This window comes from Pelodiscus sinensis, chromosome 9, assembly GCF_052426305.1.
Source record: "Pelodiscus sinensis isolate ZL-2025 chromosome 9, ASM5242630v1, whole genome shotgun sequence".
NCBI lineage: Eukaryota > Metazoa > Chordata > Testudines > Trionychidae > Pelodiscus > Pelodiscus sinensis.
In genome coordinates, this window is record NC_143060.1 from 21,851,807 (window position 1) to 21,861,211 (window position 9,405).

Sequence of the window (9,405 nt, forward strand, 5' to 3'; positions counted from 1 at the left end):
AGACAAGAATTGGTTGTTGGAATGTTAGATCGCTTTGAAGCACAGCTAGAATGACACAAGATATATGAGAAATGAAAATCTTTGGCCTAAGTATACTTGGGTTGATTGAAATGAAGTAGAATGGATAAGGCAAGTTATTGTCAAAGGGTGTGAAGGTTTTATATTCTGGAAGATAGGATAATAAATTCTGGGAAGTCCGAGCTTTGTTATTTTGCAAGGAATCTGCTAAAGCTCTGAAGGAATGAGAACCTATAGTCAGGAATATTGACTGCTTGCTTTGTGATGAACACCACAGCTCACAGTTGTTCAGTCTTGTATCCACCAACAGACAATAGCAATGAACAGACTATTTCTATGAAAGATGGAATCCTTGGAAGATCAATAAATGTGACATTGTTTCCTTGTGGGAGATGTAAGTGCTCAGGTTGGTGAGGATAATACTGGTTATGAAAGCATTATGAGCAGACATGGCATCTCAGGACAGGCTGACAACGGAGAGCATTGTGTTGAACTCTAGGACCTATGCAGTCTTTGTACTGGGGGGCACATTATTTTCACACAAACACATGGAGATCAAATGAAGACATCACCCAGAAACAGCTTAGCAATAGATAGATCTGAAGAGTTAAAAAACTGATGGCAGACACAAAAAACAATGGCAGTTTTTTGGTTAGGGTGACCATACGTGCCATTTTGGTTGGGGCAGTCTCTTTTTAAACCCTGTTCTGGCTATCCCAACTCTTGGCAAGAGCAAAGGGGTAAATGCCCACTTTTGTCAACAAAGAGTAGTGCAGTGCAGAGGAACATGTGGGGTGGGGAAGTGGAGTTTCCAGCCTCCCCCCAGCAGTCCTTCAGTGCCTCCTACAGCACCGGGTCCCAGGGCAGTTGCCCCCTTTTCCCCATTCCCAATGGCAGGCTTGGTCTTGAGTATAAATAATATAAAATCTGAGCATACAAAAGGTTGACCAAACAAAGCTCTAACTATAACCAAATGTTTACTTCTAAACACTTATCTGAGACTGTCACTGTGTCTGGAATTAGTCTTGAACTGGGGGAGGGAGTGGTTCAAAGAAAACTATGAGAGTTACGTATCCATTTCCAGAAATTCTATACAAATTAGCCACCTGACTGCTGTAAGCTCTTTTGAATGTTCCAGCCATATAGTGTATCCACTATTTTTTTAGCGCTTTCATGTGAGTTCTTTTATATTTGGAATACTCCTCACACATGGTGGATACTAAGAAAAACACAGTTACTCTCTCCAGTCAATAAGTTATGTTTCCATACTGCAGCATTAAATATGTGCTAAGGGTGAAAGGTGATATACAGGTTCAGGTGTTTAAATCTATTGTTAGGGATAGTACCAAATACTGTTGTAATTAGCTTCAGCATACTTTTGTTGCTGATACTTGAATACTGATATCATGGGAAGTTATCTCATAGTACAGGAAATGGGTGGTTCTTGCTATCCCTAGTGCACAGAAGTTGGGAAAATTCTTGCTTTATAAACAAATCCTTTTATATTTGTTTGTATGGATTCCCAACTGTAAAACTTCTTGCTGTTCCCAGAAGAATGACATTCTGCATGATAGTCCTTCAAAGAAGTGTCAAACACCTTTCCCAGGTAGGACAGTCCTCTGGAATGCATTACAATAGGCTGCCCTCAGGCAAATTTAGATACTTGTACAACAAAATGGAGGTCATAATCTGATGAAAACATGCTGTTCTTTCACAGTGAGAATATAGGTTCCTGTGATTCCCTGCAAGAAATGACCTTGTACTTTATTTAATATTATTTTCTTTATCTTTCCGCCTTCTCTCTCACCACAAGATCCAGGGCCCCAAGCCCTTAGAAACCCTGCTGTCTGGATACTCCATATCCCCAGCATGTTTCAGCGTTGTTTAACTTTCTTTGACACTATAAAATGGTCATCAAGGGCCAGGGTTGCTGCAGCAGGGTATGCATGTAACTTGCCTTTATTATAACCACTGCTTTGCCTTCATTATATTTTGCCTTTATTATATTCAGTAAGGCTGACTATAGGCTTCATAACCTGTAAGTATAAGGCATGGAGCCTCTGAACTCTGGCACAGATAAACAGTCCAAAGGTATCCCCTAAGTTTTGAGGAAATGGAAATAGAGTGTAAGATGCAATTTTGTCTGTAATGACATTGGCCAATCACAGAAACATGAACTAACACCAGATATTAGAAAGTTTTGAAAAGAATATCGAACTGGACAAGTGCCATGGCAATGAATGGACATATGTGATAAGTTGCAAGCATTAATATACTAACCTATAGGAGAAGGGCAACTCAACATAGGGAAAGTGAGGAAATACAAATAATAAAGAGGAGAGAACTCCTACTGACTATGCAGAACCACCCGGGCAGATCACAAAGTCCATTTGAACCAAAACCCACCACCAATAACCAAGCACTTTTGTCCAATCTTCTCCCACAACATGAATATCAATCTTCAATTTAGCACTGCTTCATTCCTTCCATGCAACTAATTAACACATCCATCACAGCTAACAACCTTATGGGTCTCCCACCACCACGGCACTCCCCCTTCAAAAACAAACTAGGGAAATTGTCTTTATTAGTAGCTGTGGGTAATGTTAGTATTAAAATAATATACAGGATGCTGTTTTGGGACACCAAGATTACATTTGTTCCCATGGTTCTAACCCCTTTTCAGAGTAGCACTGAAAGTTCAATTTGTAGATGCCACTACAATTATACCAAACTATAGTTTTTCAAAGCCCACCAGAGGTGAGTGAAAATGCACTCAGGTTGAGCACTCGGAATTCTGGTGCATGCTTCAGAGTTATTGCATCAAAGATGCAGCTTTAATCTAATTTCAGAAAAGGCCGATGACGTACATTAGTTAAGTGAGACGACTGAGGCAGCTTGCCAAAAGAGATAGATTTCATCAAGGAGTTCCAGCATGAATAGTATTGTAGCATTAGATGATAAAACGAACAACAAGTATGCTTCAGTTTTGGCACTTCATACTCCTCTGAAGCTTTACAAGGTAAAGTTATACAGCTTGGCCATTCTGCTTATGATAACTGGGGAGCACCCAGGATTGTATGTACAAATATATCAGTCAATAGAATTTTAAGGTTTTGAGACCCTGGGAGATTAACAGATTACTGGGGGGCAATAACCCTTGATATTGCTTAAAAGAAGAAGGTTGAGATTGTCAAAGCAACGTAAGGGCATTTAGACACAGCTTCCATTCATTTTAATTGAAAATGTATATAACTTCTCTAAGATTGCTCTGAAAATCTCATCTGAAAAAAACCCCAAACCACAGGCTTTTTTATTCTTAGAATAGAAAGAATAAAAAAGAGATACCTAAAAAGAGATACCTCTGTTGGAGTAACCAAAGTGGGCTACTGCCAAGCCTATGATGATGTAATAATTATGAGCTGTACTTTGGACATTTCTCTTTAGACATACCGTCCTCTTGCCAGTAATGACTATATTTTCATGTTTGGCAGAGATGAAACAAAAAAGGGCTGCACTGAGTACCTAGTATTCTAATCCTAGCGATTTATTTGACAGGGAACTCAAAAGCTCTGTTTTCCTTTTAAAATAAAACACTGTGCAATACATAGGAAGAACATAGAAAGAAAAAAGGTAGTAAATGTTTCCCCTTTGAGCCCCAACTATGTGCCTATGCAGTCAAACTCCTTCTACAAAGTGCACTAACTCTGATTGACCATCTGTCTTGTTTTGCTGACTTTATGCTGGTTTCATTTAATTCAATAATAATAAATACTTCACACAACTTGTCTAAAAAGCGCATCATACTTCATAAAATTGATTGTTACTATCCTCATTTTATTGAAGATAAAGTAGTTAAGTGAAACATACATCAGCTAAATGGCAAGTTGCCAAGCATATAGTCCTCTGCTCGAACTCCAAGACAGACATTTAAAATATATTTATCTTTTCTTTAAAACTGGTTCAATGTTATGAGAAATATCATCTTGCAGAGATCTGACCTTCCTTCAATTGCTCATTATATTCAAAAGCAGTGTTGCTCACTCTTTGATCATGTCCCCAAGGTGGGACAAAAACACCACAACACACCATGCTCTTAAAATCTCCACTATCACACCAATGGATCCATACTCTTATTTGTCCTGTCACTGTCTATGGGGCCATCCCAGAGATTTGTGGATTTATGTTAAATCTGGGCAGTAGGAATGCCATTACATGATATCTGGTGTGACTTGGTCGCTCTGGCTGGTGCAACAGTCCTCAGTAGACCATGTGTGTTGGATGATGATGACAACCTCTAAAATTCATGGTAACCACCATAAATTTTTTAACTCAATTTATATTTCCTAAGCCTTCCAAGGAGCTTTTATTTTGTTCAGTAAGAGCAGTCTATTACAGGTACATGACTTCCTTCAGCTCTAACATGGATTTTAATACATTTCATATGTGTTGTATTGTACGTGCTTTCTTGTATGAGCTGTGAGGAAGTTTGCTTGGATCTCCCTGATGCAGCCATTTTTCTAACACAGCAAAATTAGCTTTAATGCACATGAAAGCTCTATAGAACATATTCCACTGATACCCAGCATTGGCTGGAGGTATGTATCTACTCTGTTCCAGCAACCTAAAGATTACTGATAAATCTCATTCAGTTTTTGGCCATTCTCTACACTGTAAATAATTGTGATGAGGATACTTGTCTGGCAGGAATGGATACCATCAAATAGGTGACCAACAGTAACAGTTTTCAGTGTACAAACCGGTGCTGAATTGGAACTAATGACTGAGGGCTCTGGCTGGATTCAGATCTATGCAAGCAGCCCCCTGTACCCATGCAGAGTCACCTTGGTAGTATGGGCTGCCTATGTGGATCCAATTGCAAGACCAGAGGAGTCTTTTGGGTCCCTAGAAATATGTATACATTTGATACTTGTAGAGATGAGGAAGAATACATTTTGACAGGCTTAAAATGTATAACTACTGTACAGCATCCAGTCCTCCTTAGTTAAAAAGAGGGAGATCAAGGACAAAGGAAAAGAGGGAAGAGAAGGTCATCCCTTCCCCAATACTATCTTAAAAACAATGACAAATTCTCAGGCCATGCATCTGATTCTGTCATAGTAATGAACACTGTCCTCAGGAATAATCATTTTTTAAAAATAGATTTTTTTTGTACAACAGTAGATCCCTGAAATTATTGTCCTGAGATATATGGTGAACTTTTAGCAATAGTCCTTGAAACAGGAGTTTGCCTTAGATTTCTCAATGGGTAATGTTTGCCAAGTCACTTGACCTCTATGTTCCACAATTTACCCATCCTTAAAATGGGGACAATATTTTCTTAACTCACAAGCAAGAGTTGTTAGGTTTCATTAATAAGTTGTTTGTAACCTTCAATTAAAAGGTATTATAAAAATGTACATAATTATTACAGAGAGAACACTGAACTCAGATTTTAAAATACCAGTTTAGCTTTTGAAATAGCCTCATTATGGTAATTTTTTTTAGCTTGGATATTCTTTACCACTTTTCAGAAGCTGCTCCTGAGTTTTAGTCAGAGAATTGAGCCATAGGCATGATCTTAAAACCTTTAAAATCCTCATTATAAACTAGGATTTAAAAAGTGAACACTGTCTGCTGATATGCAAATATTCATCAGGTAGTGTAATACCTACCTGTCATTTGTATGTGTAACTTTGTATTCTGAACATCTTGTCCTTTATTTTTCATAGTATTTGTCTATAAACTTCAGATCTCGGAAGTAAGGAAGTAAGGAATCTATCCAAACGTGAATTAGACATGTTAAAGGAGGGTCATTCTAGTGAACAAAGGAGTAATGGCTATGCATTCAGTATTGGAAATGGGTACTTAAAGAGACAGTTGCTGAAATATTCATGTGTTTTGGGCAAGAGAAGAAACATTGCTTAGCACAAACTAGAAGACAGCATTTTAGCTTATGGCTCAAGGAGCATTTTGCCAATAGTTAGTTACTTTTATCACCACCGGGAACATTAAAAAAACGAGTTACCCACAAACAATTCAAGCAGCAGGTTTTACATTTCTGGTCTGGTTTTGAAAGATGATGAGATGTGTGAACTATTGTCAGTTATGAAGGGCTGAGTCTCCATTATCCTGCACCTTGTATAGATGTTTATAACAGTGCAAAATGGGTGTAAAACACTATCATTCTGAGCTGGTACCATTTTACACTTAAAAGATACTGGGCAGTGGACAATAATGTCCCACGTGTTTTGAGGGATACAAAGAAAATCATTGCCTATAAAGAAAGGAGGAATTTGGGTTGTTGCTAATTCAGTCTCTCTCCTATACTAATGCTCCTTGGTGTCGTGAAAATCACAGGTCCGATGATACATACCCAAGGGGGGAAGGATAGAACCAGGTGGACCGTTTTATCAAATAAAAAATATTTATTTATGACAGTGATGAATTTATAGTATTTATTCTAAGATTTTTAATAGACCGTGTTAATAATGAATTTACAGTATTTATTATATTTATTCTACGATTTCTAGTTAAACGTGTCAGAGATATAAGGATGGGAATGGCAAGGGGAATAGTCTCTAGTCTAAAAATATCCAGCTACACTAATTAAATAACAGTGATAACTACAAACTCTATGTACTACCCAAAACAACTACAACACTAAGCTTATACAACAGGAAAAAATCAAATCATACATACCAACTTACACAGCACACGGAACATTTCACAGATATCGGTTCGGTTGCGAAGGCCTTGGTTACGCCCGAGAGTCGGGGGAGGTGGCTGGTCGGTTGATCAGGCCGGCAGCGCTTTGAAGTATACGAGAAGGCACACGCACGGTGGTACGTGTATTGCAAAGACTTCCTAGAGCGAACTGTGCGATGGGTATTTATCCCCAAATCTGCATATCTCTTTCCCGTGCTTGCATGTTACCATATATGGCCCAATGGTCACCAAGTGGGGGGGTCTGTGTCCCAGGGGTTGGGCCGAAACTGTGCAGGTTTCATGAGACCAGGTAAACCCCACAGTTCTCAGGCCAAGGTGATGGGTGGGAGAGTCTGAGGCTATTTTCCCTTTTTCACACCTTCCCTTTTTCTAAAGGCAATGGTATGCAGGAAGGGTGCGGCCAGTTTGTCCCAAGGAGTACTGCAGCCCACTATAGCAAGAGCGGCCTGGCCAAACTTTTTTACTGGGGGGGCAGTTTCTTTTCTCTAACACTTGGCTGCGTCTGGACTAGAATGATTTTGCGGAAATACATTTAAGGGAAAAGTTTTTCCATTAAAAGTATTTCTGCAAAAGAGTGTCTAGATTGGCACGGATACTTTTGCACAAAAGCATCCGTGCCCAGTATAGACGCGCTTTTGCGCAAGAAAGCTCCGATGGCCATTTTAGCCATCGGGCTTTCTTGAGCAAAAAATTAAGGTGCCTGTCTACACTGGCCTTCTTGTGCAAGTATGTTGGCAGAGGGATGTAAATTAGACATTTTGAAAGTGCAAACGCAGTGGCAATTTAAATATCCCATGCTTCATTTGCATAATGGCAGCCGCCGCTTTATTTTCGAAACGGGGCTTTTCGAAAAAAAACCAAAAAAACCCTGCAGTTTAGACAGGGCATTTCTATTGAAAATGCCCCATCTAAACTGCCGGGTTTTTTCGAAAAGCCCCATTTTAAAAAAAAAAGCAGTGGCTGCCATTATGCAAATGAAGTGTGGGATATTTAAATCCCTGCTGCATTTGCACTTTCAAAATGTCTAATTTACATACCTCTGCCGACAAAGGGGTGTAGTTTAGAAACCACAGGGCTTCTCGTTTTTAAAGTTATAAACTAACACAGCTACCCCTCTGAGACTGTGAGAAAATGTATCTATAAAAGCATGACCAGTGGCAATGGTAGATGAGTGAATTAAATTTGTTTTGATGCTGGACTCTTGGCCTATCAAGCCCTTGTAGCCACATAGGAACAAACCAAGTGGTGAACAATTGTTACGGCCAACTGTTCAGCTGAGCTTTGAAGTAATGGCAATGGTAAATAATTTGGAAAACAATATTTTTTTCTTTTATTCCTAAAAAAACTGTACTAACTCCAGGTATAGTAGGTGGTGGTTAAGCTTCATTTTTCCACAATGATAAAAAACTAGATTGTGTTTTAGATACAGCTGAGAGCTGGTACATAAGATGCCCCACGCAAGGAGTGATCTCAGGAGATTGTGTGACTCAGAGATATGTTTCTGAATCACAATTCTTCTCCTGTGTCCTTTTGGCTCTTGGGGGTTAGTCATTTACTGCTGGCCTGGATCAGCAGCAAATTATTACCCCAGCTCAATGGTTCCTGGAAAGAAATAAGGTGAGTAGCTTACTTACTCCTGCACACGCAATTCCCTGCCCTAGGTCACAATCCAACCCCCTGCTCTTCAGTCCAGTGCCCCAGGTAACAACTGTCTCCTTCAACCAAACTTCCTCTCTTCCCCCAAGCTCCCTTCTGCACCTAACCTCCATCCCATACCCTCATTTTCTCCATTAATATCATGGAAGAATCCGTCCCTCAAGCACATTCTAAATTCTTGGAGTGGCCCCCCATCAAAAATAATTGCCCACCCCAATGCCACTGTAAGTTAAATGATTCAGCGAGTCACCTCTAAAAGTTTGATCTATGCATCTCTATTAAATGGTGTAAATCAAGTCATAGTGGGCATTTATATCACAGTTCTGCTATACACATCACCTGTACTGTAAGACAACTACTCTGAAAAACCCCAATAATGGAAGAACAATTCTGTTTTACAAAAGAAAATGGAAATACATTGGCAGATCTTGTATCTACCTAGTCCCGGTCTTGACCTTATCGAAGGCTTTCAGGAATGCAAAGATAATCTTTGAAAGGAAAAGAAAGCAAATTAAACCAAGATTAATTTTGTGACATACAAATGGGCAAAATACAAATGGCAGGAAAAAAGGGGTTCCTGTACAAGTTTGTGGTTGGTAGTCATTACTTTAAAGAGAAAAGTTACTTATCTTACCGTAAATGGAGTTCTTCAAGACATGTTTCCATACACTTATGGTATGTCTACACTACAGGACAAAGTCAAATTGAGATACACAATTTCAGCTATGTTAATTGTGTAGCTGAAATCGAAGTAGTTTAACTCAGCTTTTGGCACTTTCTATACTGCCGGAAGTTGAAGGAAGAACATTCTTCCTTCAACTTCCCTTACTTCTCATGAAAGCAGGCTTACCGCCATCGACTGGAGTGCCCCTCTCACTTCAAATTGGTCTTATTCGAATTAATTCGATACCCTAAAGTGCTAATTCGAACCCTGGAAGATCAATAGTGGCAGCTTCGTTCTTCCTCTGTAGTGTAGACGTACACTTTGTGAGCATGTGCTTT